General features: G+C 44.3%; 2 protein-coding genes across 10 annotated transcripts in view; one reads left to right on the top strand and one right to left on the bottom strand.

The window, feature by feature from the left end:
• LRRC2 (leucine rich repeat containing 2) overlaps positions 1 to 345 on the bottom strand; it is a 78,596-nt gene extending 78,251 nt beyond the window's left edge. The window contains exon 1 of the mRNA XM_083404262.1: positions 201 to 345. The gene's annotated coding sequence lies outside the window, so the exon portion shown is untranslated. The remainder of the gene's footprint in view (positions 1 to 200) is intronic.
• LOC310660034 (cryptic protein-like) overlaps positions 1 to 12,870 on the top strand; it is a 266,083-nt gene that overhangs the window by 221,745 nt on the left and 31,468 nt on the right. For 2 of the 9 annotated variants that reach the window (XR_014503102.1, XR_014503103.1), the window contains exons 1-4: positions 1,011 to 1,352; positions 1,799 to 2,037; positions 6,573 to 7,161; positions 10,989 to 11,083. The gene's annotated coding sequence lies outside the window, so the exon portion shown is untranslated. Of the gene's footprint in view, positions 1 to 1,010; positions 1,353 to 1,798; positions 2,038 to 2,987; positions 3,024 to 6,572; positions 7,162 to 10,988; positions 11,084 to 11,123; positions 11,319 to 12,870 lie in introns of those variants that run through there. The other 7 variants (XR_014503101.1, XM_083404413.1, XM_083404411.1 and 4 more) reach the window with 7 other exon arrangements.

The following is a 12,870-nucleotide window of genomic DNA, read 5'->3' as shown; positions in this document are numbered from 1 at the left end:
TCAGGCTTAAACTTTATATATATAATATATATTTCTTTCTTTCTTAATTTCTCTTTCTGTCTCACGCAAACACACACATTTTGGCAGGCACTAAAACAGTACTGGCACCATCAATCATCACTGATGACTTTGCATGTTTGATCCCCAGCAGATCAGAAGCACTTTAATCCCAAGAGCCAGCAAAACAGTCGGCTACTTACCTACACCTAAGAGCACTATTGTTCTGAGCTCCTCGGTGTACCTGTATGACAAGAAAACTGGAAACTCTGAGGTTGTTTACAGGGACAACATAGCCCTTGGTCAGCCCAGTATCTCTATTTGTTTAAACCTGCCAGCGTGACTGGCCTTCCAGATTTGCTAATGTTCTATATTTGTAATGTGCTAACATGATCTGTGGTTCGAAAGCAGCCATGGGCATGATAGAATATCAGCTCTGCAAAGCTCCGTTCAGATAAAAGAAATGAACTTATAATAGGCTAAGCATCTTAACAGCACTTCGGCGAGGGTGATAAAAACAACATTCCTTTGACCTGTAGTCCCAGCGTTATTTAAAATCACACAGAGGTGCCAGAGTGTTATTCCAGGAAGAAAGAAGCCAAGTTGGTTTTTTTTCTAGTTTTTTGATACGCTGTTAGAATTAGACTAATTTCCTTCAGTCTGGAGACCTCTTAATAAAATACGGAAATGAGAAAGAGAGCTGAAAGCACCTGCAGCTGTCATGGCTACAGGGTGACCTGAATGGTGTTGCAGAACAGGAGTTGGGGGGAGGGATCTAGTCACAAAACAGTCTGGCCAGACACGCTCCCTGTTTAGAGGAAAAGGTGCCACTGCCCTTCTGAACTTGGCAAGTTCTGTGCTTCCTGATATAGTCGCAAAGAGGGCTCTCAGGAACAGGTCCAACTTTTATTTCCTGGCAGGCCTTCATCTGTGAGACAGCCACTTTGAAATGTATGTGAAGTAGCTGTGCCAGGAAGCACGCAAGGACTCTCAGTAAACAGGTTGCCGGGGCTGTAACAGAAGGCTGTTGCAGAAGGCTGCCACCGTTGGCTGTGTGCTGAAGCGCCGTGCTTTTGCCCACTGCACAACAGGCAAAAAAGAAAGGGGTTTTGCCTCTTCTGTCACTGCATTTCTTTGCAGAGGAATTGTGGCTGCTGATTTCAGCTTCTTAAAGGTAAAGCGACCCCTGACTGTTAGGTCCAGTCGCGTACGACTCTGGGGTTGCGGCGCTCATCTCACTTTATTGGCCGAGGGAGCCGGCGTACAGCTTCCGGGTCATGTGGCCAGCATGACTAAGCCGCTTCTGGCAAACCAGAGCAGCGCACAGAAACACCGCTTACCTTCCCACCAGAGTGGTACCTATTTATCTACTAGCACTTTGGCGTGCTTTCGAACTGCTAGGTTGGCAGGAGGTGGGACCGAGCAACGGGAGCTCACCCTGTCGTGGGGATTTGAACTGCCAACCTTCTGATTGGCAAGCCCTAGGCTCTGTGGTTTAACCCACAGTGCCACCCGTGTCCCTTTCAGCTCCTTATTCAGCTGTAAAAGAGCCAAAAATAGGCACAGTGCCACGCATGCAATTAGCACTTGTATGAATTGCTGTTTTTATAGTCATTAGGAAACTTGAGGCCCCACAATATGGATTGGGAACCCAGCCTGAAGGGTACAGGGAGCTTTAACCCTCCGATCCCCACTGTGTTCCCCATCTCCCATGTCTGCTATTGGCAATAGAATCAGTTACTCTGAGCAGAGTAGTGAGAATGTCACCAACCACCAGCTAACCTTTGGCCTCTTTCATTAGACAAGGAGCCGAACATACGAGGAGGCCATTGGTGTCACATCAAATTCTAGCCTTTCATCCCAATCAACTCAGTAAATCAGCCGAAATGTCTTCCACTGGATCATGGCTTCTGTGCATTCCCCTCTTCTACAGCAACATGAATCAATATGAGCCACTTACTACACAAGGCTAAAAGGTCATTCTGGTTTTTATTTTTTAGAAGGCTCAGATGCAAGTTTCTAGCCTTTATGTTTGCAGAGGTAAGTTTGATGGTTGTGCGTCTGAAGGATTCAGTAACCCAGGAGGCAAGGGGTGGCGAGGGGGGGGGGAGAAGCTCATTTGCAGATCTCGTTATTTTTGTTTATTTCTTGATTTCTAAGGGTTGATTTATTATTTTGAACATTCAGACAGTCTGGGTCAGCCGAGGAACTATGATTATGGTTTCAAAGCTGAGCTTTCAAATTACTCGAAATGTACAAAGGTCATATTGCCTCAAATGAGCTTTTCTCATGTATATTTGAGAGTGAGCACTTTCCTCTGGCGACTGAATGTAAACGGAGACTAATGATAATGCACCACTTCAGAAATTGCACAGAGAGCATCGCACTGTCAACTATATTATGCTACTGATAAACTTCCATGATTACAGGATTGATAGATTGATTTTTGTCAACATAACACGGCAAACTAGTTTTATGTTCTGCTTTCACTATGATTAACTATAAATCCAAGTCCAGCATTTTAAGCAATGAATTTTGAATTTGAGTCAAAAGGCAGGGGAGGGAGATCGCAGATAATAGGATGGTCAATGTTTCAGTCAGCTTTTTTAGCTGTGCCTTTCACAATGGCTCTATAAGTAGGAGTTCTCAGGGAAAGCCTTTCTCAGCAGAAAGAGAAATATCATCACCTGACTGCCAAACTACATTGAAAATCACTGTTGCAGCTGATTGAAAAGTCAGCAATCCACAGACTAACCTTCCAAAGAATGTCCCTGATCATTATGATTACCTCACTAATTGCTGCGAAAATAAAGGTAAAGGTAAAGGACCCCTGGACGGTTAAGTCCAGTCAAAGGTGATTATGGGGTGCAGCGCTCATCCTGCTCTCAGGCCGAGGGAGCCACCGTTTGTCCACAGACAGCTTTCCAAGTCATGTGGCCAGCAGGATTAAACCGCTACTGGTGCAACGGGACACCGTGACGGAAACCAAAGCGCACAGAAATGCCGTTTACCTTCCCGCCGCAGCGGTACCTCTTTATCTAGTTGCACTGGTGTGCTTTTGAACTGCTAGGTTGGCAGGAGCTGGGACAAAGCAACGGGAGCTCACTCCGTCGAGGGGATTCGAACAGCCAATCTTTTGATTGGGAAGCCCAAGAGGCTTAGTGGTTTAGACCACAGCTCCACCCACACCCCTAATAAACAAGCACACAATCACTGATAGGTCCACCCACCATTGTGAGGCTCAAAGCAATGAAGGTGATGCCTCCCCAGCTGTTGCCATTGGCTGTGGGTTTCTTGTGATGTCACAAAAGCACTTGGCAACTGAGTGGATATAAAGGCAGGCCAAGGGGAAAGCTCTTTTCTGTTTCCAGCAGGACACACCTGGCAATGGATGTGGCATTCAGCACTGCCCAGGTTTCTCCCACTTGGAAGAGGCAAACTGGTGAATGGAAGGAGGCAATCCTCTGGCAGTGGGATGCTAGGGAGTGATAATAAGGCACGTTTGCTTGCTTGAAGGCTGCTGGTATCTGTAATTAGAAGCTGGTGGACCTCTCATGATGGACCTAACAGTAGCTTCTGGCACCTTTTGGACCTCCATCTCTAATGTCTGAGGTAAAGGTAAAGAGACCCCTGACCATTAGATCCAGTCATGGACGACTCTGGGGTTGCGGTGCTCATCTCGCTTCACTGGCCGAGGAAGCCAGTGTACAGCTTCCGGGTCGTGTGGCCAGCATGACTAAGCCGCTTCTGGCGAACCAGAGCAGCGCATGGAAACGCCGTTTACCTTCCCGCTAGAGCGGTACCTATTTATCTACTTGCACTGACATGCTTCCAAACTGCTAGGTTGGCAGGAGCTGGGACAGAGCAACAGGAGCTCACCTAGTCACGGGAATTTGAACCATTGACCTTCTGATTGGCAAGCCCATGAAAATAGTCAGAATATCAACAGGTGAAGCTTTTTCCAACAATGAGAGGCTTCAGCATGGGCGTAGCCAGGATTTTTGTTAGGGGGACAGGCCTTTTGTTGGGGGGGGCAGAACCTCAGTTTGCTATGTATTTTTTATTGATTTTTATTGATTTAGGGGGACAGCTGCCCCTCCCTGCCCCCCTCCTTGGCTACACCCATACTGTATGCTTGAAGGAGCATCTCCACCCCCATCGTTCAGCCCAGACACTGAGATCCAGCACCGAGGGCCTTCTGGCGGTTCCCTCATTGCGAGAAGTGAGGTTACAGGAAACCAGACAGAGGGCCTTCTTGGTAGTGGCACCCGCCCTTTGGAACACCCTCCCTTCAGATGTGAAGGAAATAAGCAGCTGTCCTATCTTTAAAAGACATTTGAAGGCAGCCTTAGAATCATAGAATCATAGAGTTGGAAGAGACCACAAGGGTCATCGAGTCCAACCCCTTATTTAGGGAAGTTTTTAATATTTAATGCTGTATTGTTTCTAACACTTGATTGGGAGCCGCCCAGAGTGGCTGGGGAAACTCAGCCAGATGGGCGGGGTATAATAATAATAATAATAATAATAATAATAATAATTTATTATTACTACTACTACTATATTCATTTCTTGTTTTCTGCCTGTTTGCAGGTATTAATGATATGCAACCTTTGTCTATTAAACAGGAAAAGATGAGTAACATGGTAGCCCCTGATCCCTGAGTTGAGAGGTTATTGTCCCCCGTAACATACCCTTTTTGCTTGTTTGGATAACCCAGAGAAAATCTTGCCCTCTCAAATAATTGTGAAGGTATAACTATGAGGCTGTTGTATCTTAATGACCTGGAAGCTGTACGCCGGCTCCCTCGGCCAATAAAGCGAGATGAGCACCGCAACCCCAGAGTCATCCGTGACTGGACCTAACGGTCAGGGGTCCCTTTACCTTTTAATATAGATATTAGCCAATTGCAGACTTTTTTTTTTTCCCTTATGGACCAACACAGATCCCTTTGTTATTACAAAATAAAAAAAATTCTTCCAGTAGCACCTTAGAGACCAGCTGAGTTTGTTATTGGTATGAGCTTTCGTGTGCATGCACACTTCTTCAGATACCAGACTGTTATAATTAAATGTAAAGGTAAAAATTCATAATTACACCCATGTTGTGGGTATTTTGATCCATGGCGGGGAAGCATGCATTGCAAAAGGAGGTGATGGATTAGCAATGAAACTCACAGTGCCATCTGCTGACTGAAGATGGTTAATGCTTTGATGGCTCACATACATAAAATATGACACTGGAACACTATAGCCAATGGACAGGTTAAAATGGCAGCTGTAGTTCAGCACCACACCTGCTATAGATCATAGTCACAACTTACAGAAATGACAGGACGTATGTCTTCCAAATAAGTAAGGGTTTCCTCTGTATATTGGAATTCTGCGTCTCACAGGCTTTGCATTTTCAGCACATGTACTCACAATTCCCAGTGTGTAAAATGGGGTTTATTCCCAGGTAAGTGTGCAGAGGATTGTAGCCTAAATTCCCACGGAACACTCTGGAACACTCTGGGAACTAAGTTTTGCTAGTTTGGCAAAAATGATCAGCAGAATCAGAAATCAGGAAGACCAAAGCTTTAATAAGGAATGGGGAACATTTATAATTCACCTGAAAAACCATTGTTAAAAACAGTTAAAATCGTTAGTAGGATTGGAATAACACCTGTAGTCTAATGGTGAATTTTGGATATAATGGAGATGTAAAAGATTTGGATTATTATAAAAGAAATGATTACTGGTAATAATAGGGCCCACAAAGGGGAGGAGAAAAGTCTAAGAGATTCTCTGGAATCTTGTTTTTATGTTGCATTTTGTATGTTGGATATGTGATTGTAAAATACTAATTTGAAAAAACAAATAGATAAATTTATAATAAATAAATAAATAAATTTTGCTAGCTTGAGTGCCTTCACACATTCTGACAGGCTTTCAAGTGCCTTTGAAGATAGAGGTGATATCAGAGAAGTTTAAAAAAATTATCTGTGGCGTGGAGAAATTGGAGGTATCAAAGTTTTTCTCCCTCACCCAAAACATGGAATTCGTGAACATCTGGTGAAGCTTCATGATGGATTAAAGAACATGCTTCTTCACACAGGAACTATGGAACTGGCTCCAAAGGAAGCAGTGATGGCCACCAATTTGGGTGGCTTTCAAAGAGCACAGTGGTACCTTGTTTCTCAAATGCCTTGGTTCTCAGATGCTTTGGTTCTCAAACTCCGAAAACTCGGAAGTGAGTGTTCCAGTTTTCAAACGTTTTTCAGAAGCTGAACATCTGATGCAGCTATTGAGTACCTTGGTTCTCAAATGCCTTGGTTCTCAGACGCTTTGGTTCTCAAACTCCGAAAACTCGGAAGTGAGTGTTCCAGTTTTCAAACGTTTTTCAGAAGCTGAACATCTGATGCAGCTATTGGCTATTGTTTCTGGGGCACCTGCACCAATCAGAAGCCGCGCCTTGGTTTTCGAACATTTCGGAAGTCAAACGAACTTCTGGAATGGATTAAGTTTGAGAACCAAGGTACCACTGTATCTGGCGCTTTTGTTTTTGCTATTTATTTTGCATTTTTGTTTTTTTAGGCTTTTTCGATTAATTTGTTTTTGTGACTGTGTGGAACCCAGTTCAGCTACTGATTGATTGATGGTGTGACTGCGGAAATGGATAAAAGCCCCCCCCCCCATCCAAATAATGACTATCAGTGCAGGTAAGGAAAAAATAATAATTTTGATTTTTATCATCTACAATACTGTCTTGTTTATTTTATAGTACAATACATTGATTATTGCTTTCATTTTATGGATCAATGGTCTCGTTAGATAGTAAAATTCATGTTAAATTGCTGTTTGAGGGGTTGTTTTTTAAAAGTCTGGAATGGACTAACCCGTTCTGCATTACTTTCTATGGGGAAGCGTGCCTTGGTTTTGGAACGCTTTGGTTTTGGAACTGACGTCCGGAACAGATTAAGTTTGACAACCAAGGTACCACTGTACTGGATAAATTCATAGAGGAGAGGTCTATCAACGGCTACTAACCATGACGGCTGTGATCTATCTCCATGGCTGGAGACAGTAATGCTGTTGGACCATATTCTTCCGGTACCTAGGGCTTCTATTCCATCATTCCAACTCCTGGAAACATCATTGACGGACCAGCTATCAAAAGGCGGAGGTAAGCAAACTGGATATACTTCGATTCTTTTATACATGGAGAAGCCATTATGTTCTGTTATGTACTGAAGTTCTCACCCTGGGCCAGCAGGGCGAATACTGTAGATAGTTTTCACTCAGGTCCACATATGCAAATAAGGGATCGAAAGTGACGTTCAGTAATTGGATAGTTACAGAAAGTGGTTACAGTTGTGTTGTACTGGAGCTCTATATAAGCAGGCTGGATGAACCCTTCAGTTCAGTTCTGTTCTGGCCTGTGAATAAAGAGCTGTTTGAAGAATCGCTGTGTCGTCTGATATGTTCACCCACAACTTAACATGTTCCATCAGCCATTAAGGTATTTAATGTAAAAACTGTCTCTCAACTCCTCTATGCCTCAAAAGTCTGGTTCAATGGCTCATTCCCCAGGTTCGATGGCTTCTAGGCAAAGTCTCCCCGGTCCCTCCTACAAGTTCCAAATTGTGCTCCAAATGCAATACTATTTTTAGAAACAGGTGAATGTCCTTTATCAACTAAAGCGTGGTGGGCTGCCCTGAGATACTGGCTCAAGATCTCAGTCTTTGGCCTAGGGAAGGGGTTACTTCCATACCTAAACAACGAGGAGTTTACCAGTTCATGGTAGGTGGCTTTCAAAGAGCACAGTGGTACCTTGGTTCTCAAATGCCTTGGTTCTCAGACGCTTTGGTTCTCAAACTCCGAAAACTCGGAAGTGAGTGTTCCAGTTTTCAAACGTCTTTCAGAAGCTGAACATCTGATGCAGCTATTGGCTATTGTTTCTGGGGCACCTGCACTAATCAGAAGCCGCGCCTTGGTTTTCAAACATTTTGGAAGTCAAACGGACTTCTGGAATGGATTAAGTTTGAGAACCAAGGTACCACTCATGGATGAAAATTATGGTTAGAAAAACCACTTCGATTGGTTGCCACCTTCCCTCCTGTACCATCTGGGCTATGATACCACCCTTGAATCTCTGAGGCAAAGGCTCTGAGACATATCGCATAGTGATCTCCGATCTCAATCTCATGTTATCTGTGGCCCGTTAGCAGTAGGAATCCACTATGGGTTCAAGTTTCAGACACCTGCATATCTCAGAAATTTGTCGGTACCAACATACAGGCAGCATCTTTTCACCAAAGCCAGATTAAATGTATTTCCATCAGAAGTGTTAAATGGCAGACTGAGAGGTATCCCGTATCATAATAGGATCAGTGTGTGCTCTCAGGATGTCGACTGCATGAGGCATATTTAATTGCATTGTGGACAATATAATCAAGCGAGGGAACTATTGATTAAACCACTATTGGCAAATCGGCCGGGTCAATCTGAATCCTACTATATCAAATATCTTCTGGACAACAAGTCCAGCGATACCACAGTGGCCGTGGCAAAGTTTATTTCCGTAGTCATACAAATCAAAGATCAACATACCCATGACTAAACAAATAATGCTTCAATCTTCCTTCCTGGGGGGTTGTCTAGATGAGTCTGTATTTTATTCTGTATCTATCTTATGGGTCGTTGGACCGCAATAAAGGTTATTATACGCGGGTGGTGCTGTGGGTTAAACCACAGAGCCTAGGACTTGCTGATCAGAAGGTCGGAGGTTCGAATCCCCGCGACAGAGTGAGCTCCCGTTGTTTGGTCCCAGCTCCTGCCCACCTAGCAGTTTGAAAGCACGTCAAAGTGCACGTAGATAAATAGGTACCGCTCTGGCGGGAAGGTAAAGGGTGTTTCCGTGCGCTGTTCTGGTTCGCCAGAAGCGGCTTGGTCATGCTGGCCACATGACCCTGAAGCTGTACTCTGGCTCCCTCAGCCAATAAAGCAAAATGAGCACCACAACCCCAGAGTCAGCCACGACTGGACCTAATGGTCAGGGGTCCCTTTACCTTTAATGCTGCTGAATACCACTTTCTGGAAGTCACATGAGTGTTCTTGTGCTTGGGTTCTGCTTGAGAGTTTCCCATGGTACATCTGGTTGCCCCTGTGAGAACAGGACTGGATGAGTCCTTAGCCTGATTTGGCAGGCTCTTCTTAGGCAGGGGTCCCCAACCTGTGGCCCACGGAGGCTATTTAACCGGCCAATGAGCCACCCCTGAACCAAGCTGCCCGCTCGGCGAGTCTCCACGCGCTGTGCTAAACTAGCGCACATGGGGACTCTCTTACACGGCTCCGGAAATCACTTCTGCGCATGCCCAGACACTGGAAATCGCTTCTGTGCAGGCGTGGTTTTTGGCATCTGGGCATGCACAGAAACCATTTTCAGCGCTACAGACATGTGCAGATGTGATTTCCGGCGTCTCGCTGTGCTGGTCCGTCCCACAGAAGATCTCCACGGGAGTGATCCGGCCCATGCCTGGTAAGCCTTGCCGATCCCTGTTCTTAGGTAATATATCTGAAGAAGGTATTTCGGCTACGGGTTTATACTCACTGAAATCAAGACTGCTTTCGCAATAAGCAAGCCAATCCCTGCAGTGCAACTATGGATGAGTTCACACAAGCATATTCACCACCTCATTTCAAAATCACATGCTTCCTCACATGTGTTAAACAGCTACCACAAATCAGACACCATGGAGGTGTTTGTATCACCTGGCATAACCTCCAATAAAATGCCTTTTTAACAGAGGTGGGTCAGACGGGAAGCAAAGTTATGAAGCACTGATCTCTTTGGTAATGTATGTGTATATGGGTGTCAGCCCCCCCCCCACCAAAAAAATAGGAGGTGAAAGAGGAGAAGTTTTAAAATGTGGGTTTGGGGGGGGGTTATTGGGCTGTTTTTATTTTTATTTTGTATTTTGTGGTTTTATATTTTGATTTTATTCTGTAAACTGCCCTGAGACCTCCAAGTATAGGGCGGAATAATAATAATAATAATAATAATAATAATAATAATAATAATAAAAAGGAAGTGAATCAATTTGCTAAAGGCTGTATGTGTTGTCATATCACTAGAGAGCTTGCCATATCAGTAACAAGATCTAAATGAGAGCCCTCCATTAAATATATTGCTTTTTGGTCTGTCACACAAATATTACAATAAAGAAAGGGAGGGAGGGAGGGAGATTTGCATGGTAATTACAAAAGGTAATTACAGGTGGAGGCATTGCACTCCATCATATGCGATGACAAATTACAGGAAAGAACAGAGAAACCCTCCACAAAGAACTAATGACTTCTGTCCGTGGCTTACACAGAGATGAAACAATAACTTTAAAATAATTAACAAGAGAGAAGGTAATGATGGCAAAAAAAGAGAGGCCAGTTTACATGGCACTAAGTGCCTAATTTGTTGCAGTGAGTTGTCCCATTAGGGCCGGCATCAATCACTGTGATCTGTAAATGAGGTTTTAATACTTCCAACCACAACTGGAAAAAGTTGAAGGCATTCACAGGTGCCCTGCAAAATTAATACGCTCCCGGGGAACTTCAGAAGCCGATCATTCTTACCTGGGCTTGTGCGTTCAGAGTGTTAACATATTATCATAACAGTTCTCCTCAACCCAAGAGTGCACCTTCGTCGAAAGTATAATCTAAAATGTATTTGTCTATCTTTTCCTTGCCTCGGTCCTAACCTCTCACAGAAGACTCCATTTCATTTTCCCCTCTAGCTCAGTTGAGGAAAAGAGGCTCTCAATATGCAGGCAGTTGGGGGAACCCCTAAAACAGACTTAGGGGTTACACAGGGCAAGGGAAGAAAAGAGAGGAATGTTCCATTGCTTTTTAACATAAATCCTTGCACTAATGGAACATTCATGTAGCAGCACATCAGACACAAACCTTGGAATTGCTTTTTTTAAAAAAATGTTTTGTATTTCTGCAAATTTCAAGGTTCCCCTGGAACTATGGAGACCCTGCTCTCGCGCATTGGCTGGTGGCATTTTGGCAACATAAGAATGGCACTCCGAGAACGGAGTTCACTATTGGTACATTATTTTCCTTTTAAAAAATGTATTTTTTTTGCAGTGTTCGTTATATTATATGCAATGGAAAAAATTAATCACATGGAGAGAGTCTCTTCAATTTGACTTTGCTGGAGTGGCTTCTACAGAGCGTGCCATGAATATTACTGTTCACTTATCAGGTCAAATCCTGATTTCAGGTCAACTCAGCTCAAACACAGCACAGTAAGACTGTAGAAGAGAGAAATACAAAGTGGGGGTAAGAGAAAACTTAACACGGGACTAAGCAGGGCTACGTTTTCAATTTTTTAGCTATTGGTTCCAGAGGACTAGTGCCTTTAACACTTGAATGGCAGGCAAAAAAAAATATTAACAAGAGAATGCAGGTGCTGTGAAAAGGACATTTTTTGAATTCCTACCAGTCATGTCACAGCTAAGGCTGCAAGGAACTCAGGAAATGGTGGTATCCCTGCAAATATATCCCTGGGTTATTCCTGCCAAATATCTTGGGCTTGAAAGAATGTAGAAGACAGAAGGATTTGTATTAAAGTTTCGGCCCTGGGGAAACTGAAGCTTTTCAGATGCAAAATCTCTTTGAACCTTAAGGTTAGGCTGCACCACAGTTGAGTTTCATCCCTTTGTAATTGACTTTGGAAGGGTTAACAAAGCTCCAGGACTCAGGATATTTCTGCAAAGGAGCTATTGCCACTTCCCTCAGTGACTTCTCACTGACAGCTTCACACTTAGCATTGCTTTCAAATGGTCTGTTATGCTGCCAGCTCAAGTTAACACCAAGAAGAGAGGCAGATGTAAGGGAAACCAGCACACAGAAGCTTACATCTTGGGGTGGGGGGGGAGGATTTTGTTGCTTTCTGAAAGAAATAAGGCCAAAAAGAAACAGGCAAGGAAACAAAAAGGCACCCCAGAATCCATGTTTCTGCTCAAAGCAAAGTTTGCACAAGCAACTGTTTGTATCTCTCTAAACTCTCTACTGGGACGCGGGTGGCGCTGTGGGTTAAACCACAGAGCCTAGGACTTGCTGATCAGAAAATCGGAGGTTCGAATCCCCGCGACGGGGTGAGCGCCCATTACTTGGTCCCTGCTCCTGCCAACCTAGCAGTTCAAAAGCACGTCAAAGTGCAAGTAGATAAATAGGTACGGCTCCAGCGGGAAGGTAAATGGAGTTTCCGTGCGCTGCTCTGGTTTGCCAGAAGCAGCTAAGTCATGCTGGCCACATGACCCAGAAGCTGTACGCCGGCTCCCTCGGCCAATAAAGCGAGATGAGCGCCGCAACCCCAGAGTCGGTCACGACTGGACCTAATGGTCAGGGGTCCCTTTACCATTTCCTTTAAACTCTCTACCGAGTTAGCTTGCAAGCAATTTTGCATAATCCTCACATCCAAGCACAAAACAAAATAATACTGGGAAGATTCCCATCCACAGACAGCCATAGTAATGACTTCAGATCTTTGTCATTGCTGGGAAATTAGTTCAAAATTCAATTATGCTCCTTCTGAAAGGTTAGAGGATACTGTGGTTTTAAAAAAAAGGTAAAGGACCCATGGACAGTTAAGTCCGGTCAAAGGCAACTATGGGGTTGCGGCGCTCATCTCACTTTCAGGGTGAGGGAGCCGGCGTTTGTCTGCAGACAGCTTTCCAGGTCATGTGGCCAGCATGACTAAACCGGTTCTGGTGTAACGGAACACTGTGACAGGAACCAGAGTGCACAAAACGCCATTTACCTTCCCGCCACAGCAGTACCTATTTATCCACTTCCACTGGCGTGCTTTCAAACTGCTAGGTTGGCAGAA

The sequence above is a fragment of the Podarcis tiliguerta genome (genome assembly GCF_965153285.1).
Source record: "Podarcis tiliguerta genome assembly, chromosome: 11".
In the NCBI taxonomy this organism is placed as follows: Eukaryota; Metazoa; Chordata; class Lepidosauria; order Squamata; family Lacertidae; genus Podarcis; species Podarcis tiliguerta.
The sequence above is the reverse complement of the archived record's forward strand: the minus strand, read 5'-3'. Positions and strand labels throughout refer to the sequence as shown.